General features: G+C 42.2%; 1 long non-coding RNA gene across 1 annotated transcript; it reads right to left on the bottom strand.

Annotated features, from left to right (window-relative positions):
- Positions 1-8,314: 8,314 nt before the first annotated feature.
- Positions 8,315-10,843, bottom strand: LOC144328716 (uncharacterized). Its single transcript, XR_013393954.1, has 3 exons — positions 10,694-10,843; positions 9,422-9,497; positions 8,315-8,857 (listed from the first exon to the last, which is right to left on the bottom strand). It is a non-coding gene; the product is annotated as an uncharacterized LOC144328716 (long non-coding RNA).
- Positions 10,844-11,314: the final 471 nt, after the last annotated feature.

Raw genomic sequence — 11,314 nt, forward strand, 5'->3', positions numbered from 1 at the left:
CATTGTGAAGTGAGATTTTATTAAGTGTTTAGAGTCCAGAGTTTATACATCCCCCCCCCAAAAAAAAACAAGATGGGAAGCAGTATGCTGGAGCTTATCGTGATGTAAATAACTGTTTCTTTCATTTAAGACTGAACTGCAGCATTGTGAATCACAAATGTGGTGATCTAAACTTTTTTGCAGGGCAAGGATTAGTTACTGGCAACTTTTCAGATTCCGCTTTCTGGCCTCCACAGTCCTGTAGAGCAGATACTCACAAACACTTAGATTTTGGTGTTTATAAATAAACTTTGTGTTTATAAACTTAGAAGGAGCTTCCCTTATTTAATCTGATCTAGCAGGCAGCAGTTGTGTTATTTTTCCTGTTCCCTAAAATAATTGATAGAATTGTGTCAAAATGATAGTTTTTTTTAATGGACTGGAAATACTTTCTTTGCCAATCTATAAGCAATTACTGTGCATTGGAGAATAAGCTGGAGAAAGGTTGAGATCTTTCTGTTTTGTCTGATCTACCCACTTGCGGCATGGAAAGGACGTTACAGGCACATGCCACATCCAGCTGTTAGAACAAATTTCCATGTGCAGTTATGAGAAATAGTCCAATGGGAAGACAAATGAGCAGCTCAAAATTGCTGTGAGAAACACATGAGAGACCACAACCATCTGGGAAACCAAACACAAAAAGTTTCTAAGATGTGTGTATGCTTCTGTCTGACGTCTACAAGTTGTGTGCTTGCTGTGGGAAACAACTAGTGAAGGCTTGAAACCATCAATAATGTAGTCAAATCCTGCCAATATTCCAAATTGAGGCACTTTTCTGCCATAGTTGAAAACTGCAGAAAACTACATTTTTAAAAATTAGCTTAACCTTAAAGAAGGTAGAACAAACTAAACTGTACTCCAGATCAAGTTGATTCCTTTAGCTTCCCATTGTTTTAATGTTCAAGTCCTACCATCACATGCTTATTCTGTGAGATGTATCTGGGTTTGGATTTGTTATCTTAATCTGAAATTATCTGTAATTTTCTTGGCCCTCAACTTCCCCATTGTAATGCCAGACTTGTGTATATCCTACAGGGCCTTGTTGTGTTGAAGCTGGCATTATGCAATGATTTGTGTTTTTAAAAATTCTCTTCTGTCTAGATAGCTAATCTTTTCCTCCTTTAAACAAAGTGCCCTGCCTCAGACCACCCAGCCAGCTTTCCCTTCCCAAGAGTTGTGTGTGCAGCTGTCAAGGGCATGGTTACTACAGTGCATCATACTGGAATGTCTGCAAGATCTCTGCGGCAGGAGATTCTTGAAAGGCTGCTTGCCAAGTATGCAATAAATGCTTATTATTTAAACCCTGTTGAGGGGTTCATTGCTGTTTTGATAAAATGATCAAATCCTTTTATTTCAAAAGCAGCAACAGTTTATGGATTGAGGATACCGGCTTTTAAAACTTCTAACAGTAGAGTATATATGCAGTAATTCTCTTATTACAAACCACTGGCTGAAACAGAGTTACATTGTAACTTCAGTCCCTTACCTTGTTTCCTTAATAGAGTTTTTAAAATTATTATTGTCACATCTAGCCATTTTCTCAGTGACAATGGATGCATCCTTAGCACAGGATACTAAGTGTTGCTATTGGTCCCAGAACCAGTTCACCTGATGTTAGCTAGCAAACGCCAGCAGTGGGATAAAGGTTCTGCAGACCAAAAGGGGTGGTGTGTCACACCACCATTGTAATCCAGTCAGAGCAAACAGTCCCAACCTTGGGTCCCCAGCTGTTGTTGAACTATCTACAACTCCCATCATCCTTGACCACAGGCCATGCTAGATGGGGTTGATGGGAGTTGGAGTCCCGCAACAGCTGGAAGGTACCACCCCAGCTCTAGAGCACAGCTGCAATAGTAAGTGGGGTAAGTTGCCTGTCCATGAAGTTTATTTCTTCCTCACTGCAGGATGAGAATAAAGTATCATCAGGTTACCAGATTATTATAGAACCATGGAAACTTCTCCAGAGTTTTTTTGGAAGTGTCATGTTCTAAAAAAGCAGGGTTCATTATATTCAGCGAGGCTATGAATCTTCAAGTAATTTGCTCCACAAGAGTTCACTGAAGGTAATGAAAACACCAGTTATCCTGTACTTAATATGCTGGGCCGATAATAAATTTATTAACATTCCCAGGTCTTAATCCAGTTGAGCATGGGTACAATGCCCATTTGTAGTGATGCCAACAGCGTCCTCTTTCTCTTCATTCCATCTCCCACCATGGACACAGGGCTATGCATACAGGTGGTGTGAGAGGTATTGCACAAAATGGGAGTTTCCATATGTAGGAAAAATTAGGAGGTCCCCTTACTGGAGGTCAGTAATAACAAGCTAATGAATTCAATAATATTTATTGATTGTACATGAGGGGTAGCAATCTCAGTTGCAGAAGTCACTACAAAGGAATGCATCACTATAGCTTGTATTATTGAATTCATTATCTTGTCATTATTGACCTCCAGAAAGGGAACCTCTTAATTTCCCCAACACACACACATATCTCCTTTTTCTCCACCCAGTCCCCAACTGTTACTCATGTGATTTAACTTGCATTATGCAGAGGTGAAGGGTCACTTAGGGATATGGGAGACACACACATTGGAGAGGAATGAGACAAGCAGGGTTCAATTGAACTCAATGCAGTTCTCATACGTGCTGCTCATTGAGACTGGTAGATTGGAATGCAGGGAGGCCAACAGTAGGTGGAGCCAAAGCCAATATCAGACAGAGACACAGCAATGGGAGGTGAAACCAACTAATTTTAATTTTGCCCCCATCCTTGAGCTGAGTTCTACAAGATCAAAACTGAGACAGGAGGAGGACGCTGACTGTCAGGGCCACCCCCTGGGCTAGCTGTTACGTAGGAATACATATGTGTTTATTAACTATGTAGCTATAAACTATCAGAGATGACCTTTTATATTTCATGTTTTCCTTGCTGTTAGAAAGTTTCCAACACCTGTGTACATCTTCCCTGGAAAGCATCTCTGCTATACTTGAAAAGTATTTTAATTAATTGCAAGTGCTCCCTTGCTTGAGGTTATCAAATACATATTTGCCCTAACTTTCAATTAAGGAGATTAAATTTCGCAGTTATTATTGAGCCCCTGAACCATGCTTTTACTGTTCGACATTTTAACTGACTTTTTAAAAATGCCGTTTCCATCCCTTTTTTGAATTTTTATTTTGCTATAAAGTAGATGAGACAAAGAAAATAGAGCACAGGGGAGCTTAGCAAGTATCCAGATCCCCCTTCTGATCCTACAGTTTGTGAAACATGAGAAAATCATGCTTCGAGTAGAGCCACTGAAATCAATACACCTAAATTAGTCATGACCAATTTGAAGTCCACTGATTTCAATGGGACCTACTATGAGCTTGATTACGTGACCCGGAAGTGTCTCCGGACAGCGCTGGCCCCCGGCCTCTTGAGTGAGATGGGCGCACAACCCCAGAGTCTGGCAAGACTGGCCCGTACGGGCAGGGGTACCTTTACCTTTATGAGCTTGATTTAGCTGGATACCGCCCACAGACTAGTATGCGTCAGTTGGCATGGGATGGGGCATGCCTTGTTGGCAATGAGAAGGGCCTTGGGCTTCTATACTATGGTCTGGTGCATTGCTTTGCAGCCTGCCGTCCATGGAACAAGGCTACGGCCCAAAGATTGTTTTAAAATGTTGTTTGCATGTAGCCTCTGTTACTATCTTGGCTGCAAACTCTCTTCCTATAGGAATAATGTCACTGCTAGAATGTTAGACTAAGAATGGGGATATTTGTGAGTTCAAATCCTCACTCAACAATAAAGCTCACTGGTTGACTTGGGATCAGTCACTTTCTCTTCTTTGCCCTCTGCTTCACCCTTTCATTTGGTCATTGACACCTTGCTTTTCCTGCACTGAAATAAATCTCCACTTTCTGCCAGCAAACTTTGCCTGTGCAATGAGGCACCTTCTGTGTGAAACCAGTAGTACAGTAAGGCACTTCTAGACTCTTTATAGACTGAATAATCTCATGGAGGTTTTCCTCTTTTGGTGGTAATGTGTTTACTTAAGTACTGCAAAATGTGGTAAGTCACTGGGGGATTTTTTTGTTCATTCTGCTGGGTGAAGCCCTGGATTTCTGCCCCTAAAATCCTGCCTTGACAGAACTCCATTTAACCTTGCTAACTATCAAGCCGTTATATAGAGAGCTTCCTTGACAATTTCATACACAGATCCCCTCTTTGCAGACAAGAGCAGTCACAATCATGTGCAACCTGGAGCAAAAATGATCCAGGCTTTTAAATAAAGAGGATAGGGAGCTGCCTTACACCAAGTCAGACATCATAATGAGATTCCCACAGCTTTATAAATGCTAATGATTTGGGCTGATCTGAACTTCAATAAAGTTATTCTTTTAACAAAGTAGTGATTTAACCTAGACTGACCACAGGTGAAAAATTACCAAATTATTTTCTGATTACAAACTCTTAACGTGATTTCCCCCTGGGTCTCTACATAGCAACAAGCGTTTGGATATGATTGCAAAACATTTTTTACCTGTGACAGCTGTTGAGTTTCTTTCTACTGAAAATATATTCTGGCACTGCAGAAGATCAGTTTGTATAATGTGCAGAGCCCACTGTATCCTACCAAGAATTGTCAGCCACATTCACCATCAACATACTGCCAGAATCAAATCCAGGGCTGCCATAGAATGGAAATGAAAACTTACAGGAGCTAAAGGGAAAACTGGTGGTTTCCACTTCAATTGCTTGAAATAATTATGTGATTTCTGTTTTACAACATGCTTCAAAAACTAATACCAAGCAGAAGCAACCAGTTGCCAGTAAAATTACTGCAGGAGTCTTTACCTTTGTCGTAGTCAGATTATAAAAATTAGATGTTCGTGGCCTAATATAAAAGTAAACAGAACTCTTATGTTTGACTACAAACTTATTTTGTATATGTGTTACTCTTTCTATAGTCCTTATTCTGCTGATTAAGTACCGTAATCTTTTAATTTCAGCACATTTCGAATTTTATGTGCTCTGGGAAAGTAAATTTCCCTTGGAAAAATGGAATTAATTCCTGGATTATATTAATTTATTGGTGTCAGTTTCCTCTGGCATAAATATTACATTAAGTCTGCAGTTTTATATACTTTTGAGTAGACATATATAGGATTTGTTGGAAGTTTGAGTGCAACTCAACTTGCAGCAGAGGGATTTGCATGGAGTTAAGACAGAGAGAGAGGAATCTCCAGATTCCCAGTCTATCTTTGTATTTTTGTCTCTATGGTGACTTCTCTATCTCTTTGTTGGTTAGACTGATATGTCTTAGGTGGCATCCTGTCTATAGTCAAGGTGTGGTGGAGCTGTGAGATTCTGCTGCATGCCTTTCTATCTACAGACCCATTTTGCATTGGGCATAATGAGTGTGTTGTGTGTGCACACATGTCAAGACCCACACGCACAGGATCTGTGATCCACCTTAACCTCCATTTTACTGGGAAAACTGCACATACGTGAACCATATATCCGTTGACCTGTGTGTATGTCTAAGTACTTTGCACATTACATTCAATGTGGTTAGGCAAGCCAAGCCACAAGGGCTCAGCAGGCAAACAAGTTATGCAGACATGCATGGAACTTTTCATGCAGATGGGTTTACTGTCAGAAAGGACACAAGCATTTTATTTAAGGAATTTGTGCATATTCCAGAATGCTACAGAATGATTCCGTCTCTGGACTAAGATGGATTTAACAGTCTGGACCACCAGGTGGCACTGTGCAAATACACTAGTGTTAAGAGACATAAGCTTTCTTCACTACCATCACTGAACTGCCCTTCCAATCGGCCTTACCTCGTATCACTGGATTTGCCACAAGTGATCCACCAGCAGCTATATGATATCTTAAGAACTGCCAGGTTTGTACTGGCGAGAATGGCAAGAGAAGAAACCTAGATTAACCCCTTGTTCAATATATGGACCAGGCCTTCCATAAAATGGTCATAAGTATTAATCAATGCATTTCCCCACATAGTTCTGAAAATCAATGAGATCCATCAGTTTAAAGGGGCAAGGCATCCTAATTATTCAGCTGCCCTTGTGGATAGATTAGGAGCAATAATCTCGTGCTCTAATAAGTTGGTGCCTGGTTGGGCTTTGTTGTTGTTGTTTAGTCGTTTAGTCGTGTCCGACTCTTCGTGACCCTATGAACCAGAGCACGCCAGGCACTCCTGTCTTCCACTGCCTCCCGCAGTTTGGTCAAACTCATGCTGGTAGCTTCAAGAACACTATCCAACCATCTCGTCCTCTGTCGTCCCCTTCTCCTTGTGCCCTCCATCTTTCCCAACATCAGGGTCTTTTCCAGGGAGTCTTCTCTTCTCATGAGGTGGCCAAAGTATTGGAGCCTCAGCTTCAGGATCTGTCCTTCCAGTGAGCACTCAGGGCTGATTTCCTTCAGAATGGAGAAGTTTGATCTTCTTGCAGTCCATGGGACTCTCAAGAGTCTCCTCCAGCACCATAATTCAAAAGCATCAATTCTTCGGCGATCAGCCTTCTTTATGGTCCAGCTCTCACTTCCATACATCACTACTGGGAAAACCATAGCTTTAACTATACGGACCTTTGTTGGCAAGGTGATGTCTCTGCTTTTTAAGATGCTGTCTAGGTTGGTCATTGTACACTAAAATGTGCGCAGGAGGGCCCAAGACATTTTGCTACTTGAGGCAAAGGACAAGATGGCATTCCCACTCCCAATTCTGTGCACAGGAGCTGAATAAAACGGCAGTTGAATCTTCCTTCAGTCCTGGCATTGGCTGTGTGTGTGTGTGTGTGTGTGAGAGAGAGAGAGAGAGAGAGAGAGAGAGAGAGAGAGAGAGAGAGAAGGAGGTGGGGCTATGTGGCCTGATTTCCAACAGAGGGAACAGCCAGGGAGGAACAGTCAGGGGACTGCCACTGCTGTCCTCCCCCAATACTTGTTGCCCAGTAAGTTTGCCTTATTCTCCAAAATGGTAGATAGAAATACCTCCAGGCAGAAATGAGAGCTTAATGGCGAGTCTTAATAATAATAATTTATTATTTCTACCCTGCCCATCTGGCTGGGTTTCATCAGCCGCTCCACCCAGTCTTGGGTTATTGTTGTTTTTTAAAAAAAGTACAGATGGCAATATAGATATATTTAATGTTTACTAGGGTTGCACACATGTTAAAAAGCTCAATATCTCTGTACACTATAGGTTTTATACCAATTAAACTATAAAGGCAAATCCTCTAGAATTCTTCTTATACCTTTAAGAGCATGATACAGTGGCAGCAATGAAAAACATAAACAATCAATTTGATTTATATGGACATCTAGGATCCCAACTCTTATAGAATTGCAGCACTCTTTATACAATTGTATGTTGTATTGCTATAACTCACCCTGGGGCCTTATGGTAAAGAGTAGGTAAGAAACAAACCAGGTAGATAGATGATGATAGACAGATAGATAGATAGATAGATAGATAGATAGATAGATAGATAGATAGATATAGATAGATAGATAGATAGAGATAGATAGATAGATAGATAGATAGATAGATAGATAGATAGATAGATGATAGATAGATAATAGGGCACCTTTCTTTTTGTAAAGGTAAAGGTACCCCTGACCGTTAGGTCCAGTCGCAGATGACTCTGGGGTTGTTTGCTCATCTCACTCTATAGACTGAGGGAGCTGGCGCTTGTCTGCAGACAGCTTCCGGGTCATGCGGCCAGCATGACTAAGCCACTTCTGGTGAACCAAAGCAGTGCACGGAAATGCCGTTTACCTTCCCGCTGGAGTGGTACCTATTTATCTACTTGCACTTTGATGTACTTTCGAACTGCTAGGTGGGCAGGATTTTGTAAGGGCACCTAATTAATTGGTTAAGTAGAGGTACAATCTGAGTATTTTGAATTTCAGACGTAGATGGCTGCAGTCCCCTGGAATACAAACAAGGTTAATGGAAGGGCCTGGAGTGATGAGGGAAAGTGATGAGGAAGGTTTGACATTTGGCATTTGAGGAAGTTTGAAATATCAGTAATGTAAACTTTGATAGATACAATAGTGTTATGTGATGGGGGTGTGTGAGTCTGGATATAACCCCCAACATTTAATTATCTGTAAAATGGGATTCTGTACTGGAAGGAGCTGCTGAAGTAGTAAACCAGTCTCTTTGTTAAGCTTTTTCAATGCCTAACTTTTGTCTTTATTTGCAATATATATCATTAATAAACAGTGATTCATACACAGCTGATGTTTTTACAACCCCCCCCCCCAAGCATCTGATGTCTATTTGGTTAAATTTAACTTTTAAGTCATTTCAGTTTTTAAACAAGTGTCATTCCACAAATCTCCATGTGTTCTCAGAGGCTTATAACCATGTTCTATCAATGTTGAATATGTAATAAAACTATGCCAAGTTGATGGAAAGGTAGTTGTTTGTTCAAGTTTGCTAAGTTAATGACTCTAGCTGAGATTGTTAAGCTTCCTTTTTACATGTCTAAGAAGTTGGTCAAGTACAGGTGTGTTGTTCGCCCCTTGCAGCCCGACAGATGTGTGTTGTTCGCCCCTTGCAGCCTGAAAGATGCATTACTGGAAAGCACCATGCAAACTACTCAGAAGATCCACACCACCAAGATCATCGATGGCAAAGTGGTGTCGGAGACGAGCGAAAGCAAAGTGATGAAGCGTTGCTGTGTGGCAAGGATTGCCACCGGTGCAGCTAACGTTGCACACCTTTTGTTCCAGAGCTGGAGGGTTCCGGGGAGGGACTGGAGTGGGCCTTAATTGAATTCAATAAAGAAATGCTATTAAAAGGGGGGGGAGGACAGGTGTGTTGCCATAGAGGTCCTCCCCCAATACATGTTGCCCAGCTTGAGATGCCTCCCCACCACCACCTGGCTGGACACCACATCGTCCTAGGGCTAGGATGATAATAGGCCAGGTACAATTCTAGCCTAGTTCCTCTGGTACCTAGAAAGACACAGTGGCTTGACTTGCTCTTTGTGCTGAAATGAAACTTTGGAAACACAGACACTGCCCAAAACCTAATGGGAAAGTAAGATCTGTTGGACTGTTAGTGCTGTGAACCCTTCCATCTTATGTTTGGCTTGTACATATGCGTAAATGAAACCATATATCAAATAGATGCTTCAATTGTCAGTGACCTTCATTTCACTGAACCAGAGGTAAGTGCTGGTACCCCTTAAGTTTCTTATCACTTGAAGACTGGGTTGCACATAAGAATATAATGCTCTGGGGCCTGAATGGGGAAGCTGGGATACTCTGAAGTCCAGTATATGACATTTTACTTCCAGTGGGTTCCAAGCCCATGAGGCCAGCAGGGACGACGTTTGTTATAGCTATCTTACCTGTCAGTTGCAACTCAGTCTGGATTAGGCGCAGACAAGTTAGAACTATCCAACCACATCTGAGAAGCAATAATCACTGTGAGGATAAAAGAGATAACAAAATGTTGCTATGAAGTGTTAAGTATTTGGGTTTTAAGGAGTTGTGGCAATTTATGTATCACAATAACTATATATAAATAAAGCACTATCATATTGACAGGAAATGAAGGCTGGAGTCCTATACGGGAATAGATCTCACTGAAATCAACAGGAGTTAATTCTGAGTAGACATGCATATGATTATGTTGCAAATCTATAATCCTAAATGCAGTTCCTAGGAGTTTTATTTATGAGATTTTTAAGTAAACTTGATTAATAATTATTGCAATGCACCAAGTGTTCACAAGTAGGACCCATTAATGAGATCTGAAAGTTTGTCTGCACTGGACAAAGTCAATTTAAATAGCATTTCTAATTATTGATTTATTTCAACAGGACTTGAATGCATCGCAGTGTGTCCTTCCAGCCAACCTAAACAAATGTTGATTTAAAGTTCCACAACTCAGTCTTGGAATATGTGAAATAATAAACATGGGATTTTTTTTCTGAACACATGCAGGGTGTTTCTCCTTTGCTGCAAAGTAACCAGGATCCTCACTCGGAATTAAAGAGCCAGGGCCTAACAGGGCAAATGCCACAACCTCCAAGTAGGTTTGTTTGCAGCACCTTATTTCTTCCCCTTTGTCTTCTTTCCATGTAGGAAAGAAGACTCCTTTTGTGGGCATGGCTGGCATCAGACTTCAAGGGGGTGGGGGCTCTGCAAAGTGCTGCCGATGGGCCTCTAAACACTCGCACCCCTAATGCAGTCAAGTTTGGCTCCCATTTAAGTGGCACTGCTTCCCACTGATAAAATGGGCAGGGCAAGGTGTGGCAGTATAGTCAGGTCAATAAGGGGGCCTTTCTGCACTCCTAGGGACCTTGGCCAGTGCCAGGCCTATCTGTGGGATAGTTTTACAGGGGAATGGAAGAGATACCGGGAGTGGAAGAGATACCGGAACTGTCCTCCTTGATAAACTTCTGGGTGCTCTCCTAAAATAATAGGCAAACATGAGCATGCCTGTGAGTAAGGACAACAGCTGCTAGGCCTGTCAGGCTGTTTTGATTGTTCTTGACATATCCTGTTAATCTCTCCTTTAAACAAAAAAACTGCCTCTGATTACTTAAGAACTAGTATGCTGTGTGAAACCCCAGCTGTAACCTCAGACAAAACAGCTGGGAGGAAGAAAAAAGTACCTGAAGCAAATTCCATGAGTCACTCCCTTTCAGCCTGAGAAACACATTCGACTCTTTCCAACAAAAACACCTTCCCCCGCAGAAAACGTTCAAGCTCACTGAACAGCTGTGTGTGTGTGTGTGTGTGTGTGTGTGTGTGTGTGTGTGTGTGTGTGTGTGTGTTGGTTGCTGTTGTTTTCCTATAACGGAGCCCTAGACCTGTCTGATTTCCGTGGGTCGCTTGGACCAGGTCGTCAAGCGACAAGAGCCAAACTCCCTCTTGAGCTTTGAAAGGAAGTGTCTTCAACTTTCAAAACACACACTTTCTCTCTCTCTCTCTCTCTCCAACTTGAGCTACGTCACAGGAGGATTTGGGGCACTGGGGCGACACGCGGCGAGAGCAGCAGCGTCAACTTTTGCTTTCCAAACGAGGAAGCTGCTGTCCCGCGCAAACCCGTTGCAAGTCACACAGGCTGCTCTTTCTTCGGGAAAGGCCGCGCCTTCGCCGCCGCCGCCTCCTCCTCCTCCCGGGGCCGCGTCTCCTTCCAGCACATTGGCCGCCAGCGGGATCGGGAGTGATTCAAGCGCGGCTGCCTGGGCGGCGCCCCCAGCAGCTCCGGATATGAGGTGTTCGCCACTCAA

Source organism: Podarcis muralis, chromosome 8 (genome assembly GCF_964188315.1).
Source record: "Podarcis muralis chromosome 8, rPodMur119.hap1.1, whole genome shotgun sequence".
Classification (NCBI taxonomy): domain Eukaryota; kingdom Metazoa; phylum Chordata; class Lepidosauria; order Squamata; family Lacertidae; genus Podarcis; species Podarcis muralis.